Source organism: Equus quagga, chromosome 12 (assembly GCF_021613505.1).
Source record: "Equus quagga isolate Etosha38 chromosome 12, UCLA_HA_Equagga_1.0, whole genome shotgun sequence".
NCBI classification, from domain to species: Eukaryota; Metazoa; Chordata; class Mammalia; order Perissodactyla; family Equidae; genus Equus; species Equus quagga.
In genome coordinates, this window is record NC_060278.1 from 19911291 (window position 1) to 19921691 (window position 10401).

Sequence of the window (10401 nt, forward strand, 5' to 3'; positions counted from 1 at the left end):
CACAGATGTCAGCTCAGGGCCAATCTTCCTCAAGCAAAAAGAGGAGGATTGGCAACGATGTTAGCTCAGGGCCAATCTTCCTCACCAAAAATGAAAAAAAAAAGGTATCTCAACTGAATTCTCCAGAGATTAAAACTACTGCAGTGTCACTACGTAGGACTAAATCATTATTCTAAAAGCAAATATGTACTACAACTACATTTAATTTGTAATTATAAACAATTTCAATTCAATTAGTAAAAATCATTAGAATTGTATAAATGTATCTATATACATAATTACTAACAATCAACTCATGAAACCAGAAGAATCACCAAATCACCTAAGTTTCATAGTAGATATCCAATTTATTTGTTTTGCTTTGCTGTTTTAAAAACTACATTATCCCCATAAGATATAGATCTCATCGAAGCAAAGGTTCGACTACAAAGGATTCTGCAGATGAAACGAGGGACCCTTCGGTGACCTGAGTGAGGAGGGAACAGGCCTTGTGCTAGCTCAGGGAACAGCAGTAGCCACAGTGGGTGACAAGCGCTGAACAGCTTTTCCCGCCCACTGTTCCCCGGGGCCTGAGTAGGGCAGGGACAGATGGGGGAGTTGGGGTCAACGATAAGATTCACAAGCGGAGCTTCCCTGAGAACAGAGCAGGCAAACAGGAAGAGCTCTAGAGTGCGGAGGAGAAGTGGGGCAGGCCAGGCGGGAGCAAAGGCCCAGGCCGTAAATGATGAGACTGTCCTGCTGATGTTTCCTCTAGAGAAGTCCAAAAGTTATTTCGCATCTTCAACTCGGTTTGAAAGGAACCGCTGAAATAGGACTTGAGAGTTGTGATGGTTAATTTTATGTGTCAACCTGGCTGAGCCATGGGGCGGGTCCGTGATGGTGTTTCCGAATGAGGTTAGCAGTGGAATCAGTGGCCTCAGTGAAGTCGACTGCTCTCCCCAATGTGGGTGGGCCTCATGCAATCTGTTGAGAGCCTGCATAGAACAAAAAGGAGGAAGGAGGAATTCGTCCCTTTTGCTTCCTACCTGCCAGGTTGAGCTGGGACCTCGGTCTTCTCCTGCCCTTGGACGAGGATTTACACCATCAGCTCCTCTGGTTGTTAGGCCTTTGGACTCAGACAGGAATTACACATCGGCTTTGCTGGGTCTCCGGCTTTTAGATGCAGATCGTGGGACTTCTCAGTCTCTGTAATCATGTGAGCCAGTTCCTCAAACACATCTTTTTATCTAGACCTGTCCATCTCTTATTGGTTCTGTTTCTTGGGAGAATCCTAGTACAAGAGAAAAAACAAGTCTATTAATCATCACAGAGGGAAATAAACCTACACTCACCCAGCGTGGCAACCTCCTCTTGCACATCCCCTCTCCCCACCCCCTCATGCCTCACATCTCCGAACTCCATTTCCCGTTTTGGGTTCAGAGTTTTAGAAGTGATGGCCCATGTAAAGAGCAGCTCTTACTCATTTTAGCAGCTCACCGAACTGTACACTCATTGAAGGCAGGAGCAGTCTCTCAGAGATCTGTATTTCCTACACGGCCTAAAACCTACAAGCAAGGGTTTCACACACAGGTAGGAGTTTCAGTGAATTAATGAATGCAACCTCCAAATTGCTAACATTTAAAAACACTCATTAGGACTGTATTATTAATCTCAAAAAGAAAACAAAACTGTATCACACAGTGACCATCCTGCCTTTACAGTTCTCGCCCGGACTCCTTTAGAATGAGACTGAAGTACAAGGTCAGGAACGTGTAGAACAGACAGCAATCTCCCGAGCTATCAGTCTGGCATCCTTTACAGCATTAAATTAGCCACAAGAAGAGGAACGAAAGTCCTGTCAGCATGTGATACACAATGGGGAAAAGAACAAACGACATCATATTGACAAAATATGTCTCTTTTCTATGGAATTGTTCATTTGATCTTTATCCCAAACCTCCTTTGATATGATTAACAAAAGATTGAAAACACACAAAAGCTCATTAGATTATGTGGTCTACTGGTTAGACCACACGTACAATTATGCATTCCCTATAGAAATATTTTCTAGAACTTTGTCTAATCCATTTCCAGTCGACTGCTCTAAAAGTTTTTTTTTTAATTTTTAATATGCCTCACTTTATTTTTATTTTTTATTTATTTATTTATTTTTGAGGAAGATTAGCCCTGAGCTAACATCTACCGCCAATCCTCCTCTTTTTGCTGAGGAAGACTGGCCCTGAGCTAACATCCATGCCCATCTTCCTCCACTTTATATGTGGGACGCCTGCCACAGCATGGCTTGCCACGTGGTGCCATGTCCGCACCCGGGATCCGAACCAGCAAACCCAGGGTTGCCGAAGTGGAACATGGGAACTTAACTGCTGCGCCACCGGGCTGGCCCTCTAAAAGTTTTTAAGTCTTTTTCTGAGGAGCTTATTCCAGTTAGGTGAATCTTCAATACCTGACAGTTTTTCTGAAACTTCTATTTCAATTTCTCTTATTTAAATTTTGCCCCATTACTCCTTGTTAGACCCTTTTCCCGTGACCATATTGTAGAGAGTTTTCATATTCCTTTTTAGGCATAATTTAACCATGCTTCACACATTAACTTGAGTAGACAGTGTATGGTATAAATTACAAAAAACAGCGATGTGTGAAGACATTCTGTGGTGAATAAATTAAAGCATTAATTTCAGACATATCAAACTAACACTTTTTTTTAAATTTGTGGTTCCTATAATTTTCAGACTTGTTTCTAAAGTCTTTGGAATGGGAAAATTAAATGGAAGAGATTTGTCTAAAACTTCTACTTTTATTTCATAGGTTGGAGATCAGCCATTCCCATGAATATTTAAATAAGGAAGAATTTTTAAAAAGAATTTAACACAGAGGTCCGACTCAGATTTAAGGAGATGTTGACATTCAGACATACAGATGAAAAAGATTGGGTTTAGCAACTCACCAGAGAGAATTACCACCAATCTGGCACTTAAGAGAGAATTAAGGCTATTGCCAATAGAGAAAGGACTCTCTCGCCTACTGAGTACATAGATGTGCAACTTGGTACAATGAATCTGAATTGACTGAGGCAAATATGTTTACATTATGAGGGGAAGATTAAAAAAAAAAAGAACCTAACTCAAATTTTATCAAAATCAAAGGGAAAATTTTCCCCACACAGGCTCTCCTGGAATCCTGGCGTTTCTAGTTTCCACAACTGATTCGGAATCACAGAATATACATGGAACTGGCACCAAAACACACAGACACACACATAATTCTTTTTAAGTAGTGAGACTTGAGGAAGAGAATCAAGTTTATCCTCATTCCCAGTTTTCTTTTTCTCCATAGTACTTATCACTTATACCCTATTTCTATTTATTTTGTCTGTCGTCCATCTCCCCCAGCCGCCACCTAGAATCTAAGCCCTATGAAGATAGAAATTTCGTTTTGTCTTTTCTTGTTCACTTCTGCATCCCCAGGACCTAGAATCCTGTCTGACCCATAGTAGGCAGTTAATAAATATTGGGTGAAGGAATTCATTATTTGGCAGTGATTTCTCTTTTTAAGGAACCACAGAGAAAAATATCATGCATCCTTCTCTGCTAAAAAGAGTTAGACCAAAAGAAAAATGGTTACATTATGCTAAGAAGTTCTTCAAATTCTTAAAGCTAGGCTTCAGGATAGTATTAGTCCTTAAAATACAAACTAGGAAGCATCTGAAATCTGACCATGTAACTAAAGGCGCTAAAGATGCGGCTCCATGCGGGCAGAGGCAGGGTCCCGCTCTTCCCTGGATATCAGCTCATGACATGGGCCCGGTAGGAGGTAATAAATTAGAGCCAATTGGAATAGCCAACCGAGACTGCACTAGCTATGGGTCTAAGCACTTACACGCATTAATTCATTTACTTTTTACAATAAGTCTATGTGATAATTCTTTGTATGTGGGGGGGGTGTAAAATTATTATCTCCCGTTTCCAGATGAACATAAGGCATAAGAGGATAAATCACTGCCAGTTATCAATGTATTGTGTCCCAGCCCCAAACCCACCCTTCTTTGCCTTGCCTCATGGCTGGAGCTGGCAGAATGTTAGGCTATGTCAACAGAGGGCACCAGAGGGACACTGCAAGGCTGCAGCCCCAGGAAGACCCTCCCTTACAGGTCCTGGTCCTCCATAGTTATTCAGAGCAGGAGCCCAGAGGCCAGCTTGGAGTCCCAGCCGCATCTCCGGCCACACTCTCCTCTCTGGGCACTGCTTCTGCAGACCAGCTCTGGCCCTACCTTCTGCAAGTCTTGTCCCACCAGCAGGCTGCAGGTTCCTGAGGTAGCAATGGCTTCTCTGAAGAGGACTGACTCCCATCCTTGCCCTTAGTTCCTTTATTGTCCCCTCCTTTCAGCCAAGAGGTAGTGGCTGGGCCTTTGGTACCCCTTAGATGCCTTTTAGCCTTTTACTCCCTTTAGCAGCTAAGCCCCTTCTACTAGTTAACAATCCTTTATATTAAACTGTCCCTGGATATAATGTCAGAAGGCTGTTAAGTGAAGTCAGTCCCCAAACTGCCCAAGATTGTCCCACTAGGAATCAATCAAGCTGGGCTTCAAACCCAGGAGGTCTGATCCCAGAGGACACACTCCAAACTACGATGCTACACGGTCTGGAACGTTTGACATAAAATCCAGGCTAACTTCCCCTACGGCTTGGACCCCTCTAATGCCACCGGAAGTATTTACTTACCTAGGAGTTTCATTCAGGGGCAGAAATGAGAATTGTGATACGTGGGCAAGGTACTCAACCTCATCTTCTCAAGTACGGCACCACGTGACCCTAAATTTCAATATTTCAAATGAATTTCACATGCAGTATTTCACCTGCAAACAACTTTGTAGAGTTGAGAAGACATATATTATTATTCCTATTAACAAAGAAACTGAGGCTCACAGATGCTAAAATTTTGCACGGGTAGTTTCACTCAAGTCTCCCAGCCAGAACTCTGTCTATAATATCACTGCCTTGCCTTGACGTTTAGTTACTCTGAAGTCAATTTGACCGAGAGATTGCAAAATGGACCCCCAAAACATCCACATCCTAATCCTTGGAGCCTGGGATTATGACCTTATATGGAAAAAGGGTCTTTGCAGATGAGATTAAATTAAGGATCTTGAGATGGGGAGATTATCCTGGATAAGTGGGGTGAGTCCTAAATGCCATCATAAGAGTCCTTATAAGAGAGAGGCAGAGGGGGACTTCACACACAGAGGAGAAGGTGTGATGAAGACAGAGGCAGGGATTGGAGTGATGAGGCCGCAAACCAAGGAATGCCCGCAGCCTCTAGAAGCTGGAAGAGGCAAGGCACAGAAAGGGGCAGGGAACAGATTGTTCTCTAGAGCCTCTGGAGGGAGCACAGCCCTGCTGAAACCTTGACTTTGGCCCAGTGATACTGATTTCCAACTTCTGGCGTCCACAACAGTGGAAAAATGAATTTCTGTTGTTTTAAGCAACCAAGTTTGTGGTAATTTGTTACAGCAGCCTCAGGAAACTAACACACTGACAAATTCAAGTTTAAAAGAAAAGTGTATGCAGATAGAAAATAATTTCCTAACATGACATAAAAAGATTTACAAACTCAGTTGCACTCAAATTAAGAACTTTAAGAACACCGAGAACGAAAACACAAGCTATAGAGTGGGAGAGGCCATTTGCAAAACAAATATCCTACAAAGGACTTATGTCCAGAATATAGAAAGAATTCCCTCAAATTAATAAAAAAGATCGACAACTCAGAAATTTAAAAATGGGCAACAGACTTGAAAAGGCCCATCACAAGAGAGGCTGTCCAAATGACCAATAATCATACACAAATGTGCTTAATGTCATTGATCAATTGGGGAATGCAAATTAAAAATCCCAAAATCCCAATAAGACAATGGTATACCGCTACACCCCTGACAATACCAAGTGCTGGTGAAGATATGCAACAGCTAGAACTCGCATACACTGCTGGTGGGAGTGTAAATTGGTACAACTAATTAGGAAAACTATTTGCCAGTATCTACTAAAGCTAAACATATGTATATACTATAATTCAGCAATTCTATTCATGAATATATATACAGGATAAAGCGTGCTTATGTCCACCAAATGACATGAACTAAAATGTACAAGAATATCTATCAACAGCAGAATGGATAGAAAATTGTGGCATATTTATATAATGAAATAATACATAGCAATGAAAAAGAATGAACCACTACTATACCCAACAACATGAATGAATCTTGCAGACATAATGTTGAGCAGAAGGAAGCCTGACACAAAAGTTATATGAAGCTCAAGGAGAGGCAAAACCAAGCTATGGTGATAAAGGTTAGAAATGTGCTTTCCTTGGGGGGTTGTCTGCTGGGAGAGACCACAGGGGTGCCTGCTGGTGGGCTGGAAATGTTCTGTATCTTAATCTGGAGGGAGGGGGGTTACATGGATATATACATAAGTAAAAGAAATTGAGGTATACACTTAAGATTTATGTTCTTTACTGTATAAGTTAGATCTTAAAAAAGAACATTAAAAATTTACTTTAAAGAAAACAAGAGAAAGGTACTAAGGTTAACACATCATATTTAAGATAGTCAGGAAATCAGTGTGCCATTCAAATTTCACTAAAAAATGGTCTTAGGCAAAATGATTTTCCACATTTGCAAAATTGGAATATTAACATCTACCAACCTCATAAAGCAATTAAGAGAATTAGATAATGTATAAATATCCTTGCGTTCCTATAAGAGAAGCCCCATATAAATATAAGGTAACATTATTTGTGCAACATTCCAAGATCACATTTTCATTTAACTAATCTCATATAAATACCTCCTACATTCCTTTAAATTACAATTGCTAAAACCCATAAAGTAAATGAAAGTGGAAATCTGAGTTAGGCCAGCAACAAATCGATAAATTGGGGCCCAAGTAGGGCTGCCTATTCTTTCCATGACCCTTCTGATGGGTGATCATTGTAAAATTGAAAAGTGAATATTTATACTTTTTAAATCTTCCTGAAGGACTCCAGAATCTACTCAGTGACAGGAGGTTCACTAAGGATGTACACCTGATTCAATTCCAGAGACTCCAATGAAAGACTTCTAAACAGCTTCAAACCCAATAATACCATCCTGCTGATCTCCTTTTTGAAGGTTATTAATAAAACAAACAATAATCAGGTTGCAGTCACATCTATGTATATAACATGGTTCAAATCACATAGCTCCTGTAAATCTGAGCTGTCCAATATGGTAGCCACTTGCCACATGTGGCTATTGAGCACCCGAAATTTGGCTAATCTGAATTGATTTGTCCCCTAAGCGTAAAACACACACCATTTTCAAAACTTCATACCAAAAAAAAAGTAAAATACCTCATTAATATTTTTATATTGATTACATGTCAAAATGATAATATTTTTAATATCGTACTAGGTTAAATAAGATATATATGACTAAAATGAGTTTAACCTGTTGATTTTTACTTTCTTTAAATGTGGCTAATAAAAACTTTAAATTCCATCCATGGCTTGCATTGTATTTCTATGGGACAGCCAGGCTCTAAGTAAAGACGGAAATTTTCATAATGCTATTCCTCTCAGAACAGTTTTCAGAAAGAGAGCTTTAAGAATTAGGGTTATAAACACATAGATAAGGAGAATAGATTAGCGGTTACCAGATGAGAAGGGGGCAGGGGAGGGTGACAGGGGTAAAGGGGCACATATGTGTGGTGACGGATAAAAAGTGGACTGTTGGTGGCGAACACAATGCAGTCGATACAGAAACTGAAATAGAGTGATGTACACCTGAAATTACACAATCTTGTAAGCCAATATGACCCCGATAAAATAATAAAAAATAAAGAATTAGGGTCAAGATTGCTTAAATGTTTTCTGGCCAAATTACCTGTCTTTGTCAAAGATTAAAACCTACGTTTAATCATGATAATTGACTGAGTTTTAGGACGGTCATATGATGTTCAGCGTCCATGAAGTCACAGGATACTTGACCCGTTTCCCGTGAGCTTTGAATAATACGTAAACCTGCAGTTCTAAAACTTTTGGGGGCTTTCAACTATAGAGGCAAAGAAATGACCTTAGCAGGTCTCCCACAGGACTTTCCAGGACACGCCAACACGAAAGCTGTATTCAATTAATCAAAAACAATACCGCGTTGAGGCCCTAGCCCCCAGCGTGATGGTATTTCGAGGTGGGGCTTTGGAGAGGTAAATAGGTTTAGATGAGCTCATGAGGATGGGACGCTGACGATGGCATTAGTGTCCTCATAAGAAGAGGAAGAGATCGCAGCTGTCTTTCTCTCCACCATGAGAGCACACTGTGAGAAGGGGGCCAGGAACTGACCCTGTCAGACCTTTATCTGGGACTTCCAGCCTTCAGAACCAGCAAAAACCAAATTTGTATTGTTTAAGCCACCCGGTCTATTGTATTTTGTTATGGCAGCTCAAGCAACTCATACAGATACCGCTTAAAGCAATCTTTTTTATTAAATATCATAATTAATCTTTACTGAATGCTAATTAAGAGTATACACATTTTTGCTATTTAAAGGCATGGTGATTTGCACACTGTGGAGAATAAATAAATATTTGTTGATTTTCTCTATTACATTAATAGGACAGGCCTGACCTATGGCCTCTGTAGACCAACTTGCTCATAGAGCATCTTTGCTGAGCCAGGAAAACGGGTCAAGGAAAATGAGTATTATGTAAAAATATTATTACTTTGAAATATTTTCTTCTTAACTATATCAAAAGTATTTTCTTCAGTAAATGGAATTCATATTCCCACTTGAACTGAAAATGCTAAGTTGTTAATTTCTCCCCTAGGGATCTGCTTCTTGGTGTGGCACCTTCAACGATTTCAGCATAGCTTAAGCATAATAAAATCTCATTTTATGCTCCAAGGCATGAACGATCTTAAATGTCCCTCCATTGGTATAGTACTCAGCCTTGCGGCTTTTAGAATAACATTTTAAAAGGCATCACAAAAGGAAAGAAAAGGTCCCAACCCAAGGAACAAAATAGTAAGCTTTGCCTCTTAGAAATATTCAAAACACCTTTGGGTTTTTAACGGCTTGGTTTTAAAGAAAGAAAGAGAAAAAAATAACGGAAGGAAACCAAACAGGGTAGTTGATTGAACCCCTGTTATCACTTTAACCCCTTGCGCCACCTTTTAAGAGCACCCAGGGGTCTAAGAACTCCAAAAAGTCTACACAAAATTTTGTTTGCTCTATACGTATTTTCTGGGACTAGGGTCCGGAGCTTTGAACATAACCTAGAAGGAGACAGTGACCAAAAAGATTTCAAAACCTCTTGTGGAAGGGTTTGCTTTAGCGAGCTGAAACAACAACTACCCCTCCAACCTGGAGCAGCCCACCTAAGACCTCAGGATGCGCACCAGGCCCCGCTTCCACTATTTGGTGGTTACCTGGTACCTTGATTTTATTTCTGGGTGTGTGTAGGTTCATGCTAGTTGCCCCCAACTTCCCCATTCTTCTGTATCTCCCTGTTAAAAGTGGACCCTGAGTGGCTGTCTCCTCATTGGAGTGAGAGGTACTGTGTAACGGATCACATTTATCAACATACCGTTTTCCTTTAATCCCCTCTATTCTTTCGGGGCCGCTTAAATTTGCCACAGCGCTGGATGGGTTGTCCATCTTTTTACTCTTTGTATTTTGGTCTAGAGATGATGAGTCTGGCGGTGGCACTTTTAATCACGCCGGATCACACTCCTGTACTGCCTTTCCCAGATCGTGTAAAATTCTCTTCCATTCCACACTCTAAAGATGTGAGAAAGACGTAGCGTGCTCTTAGCTGCCTAGAGAAGAATATTATATAAAACTAATAAGAGCTTTCCGTTTATGCTAATTATTTTGGCATTATTACAGCAAGCGGCAGAGTCCCCTGCACCTGCCTCGGCCACTTCTTCCCTAAGAGTCAGCAAAGCGATCAGGCACCCACTGACGTCGCACCCCTCACCCCTTGCACCCTCTCCAAGCCCCACATTCCAAGTTCTCTCCCTGAACATAACTCCGGATCTTCCTGCAACCCTCCTTGCACGGGGATGAAGAACTGAAGCTCACTCTTCTATACTCTTCCCACCAGGAAATTCTACAATCTCTTCGTTCCCTTGCAGAGCGCAGATGGGTAAGTTGGGCTTTTTTTTTTTTTAAATCCTAAAACTTGCCTAAAACCAGTGAGCCTGGCCCTTCGACACCCCGAATCTGAAGGCAAGGAGTGGGCTGGCCAGGAGGGTCCCCGACCCCCAGGGCTGTTTCTAACAAGACCGGCCCCAGGGAGCGGCGGGGAGGCGCCGGCGAGCTCGGGGCCGCGAGCCGGGCCCCCGGGAAGCAGCGGCCCGACTCCC

General features: G+C 41.4%; 1 long non-coding RNA gene across 5 annotated transcripts in view; it reads right to left on the minus strand.

Moving 5' to 3' along the window:
- Positions 1 to 337: 337 nt before the first annotated feature.
- Positions 338 to 10401, minus strand: part of LOC124248547 (uncharacterized) — a 10734-nt gene continuing 670 nt past the window's right edge. Inside the window, exons 2-5 of one of the 5 annotated variants that reach the window (XR_006891069.1) lie at positions 9621 to 9852; positions 4719 to 4808; positions 1460 to 1544; positions 338 to 1270 (exon numbers count right to left, since the gene is read on the minus strand). This is a non-coding gene — a long non-coding RNA (uncharacterized LOC124248547). Of the gene's footprint in view, positions 1271 to 1459; positions 1545 to 4718; positions 4863 to 9620; positions 9853 to 10401 lie in introns of all 5 variants that reach the window. The other 4 variants (XR_006891067.1, XR_006891071.1, XR_006891070.1 and 1 more) reach the window with 4 other exon arrangements.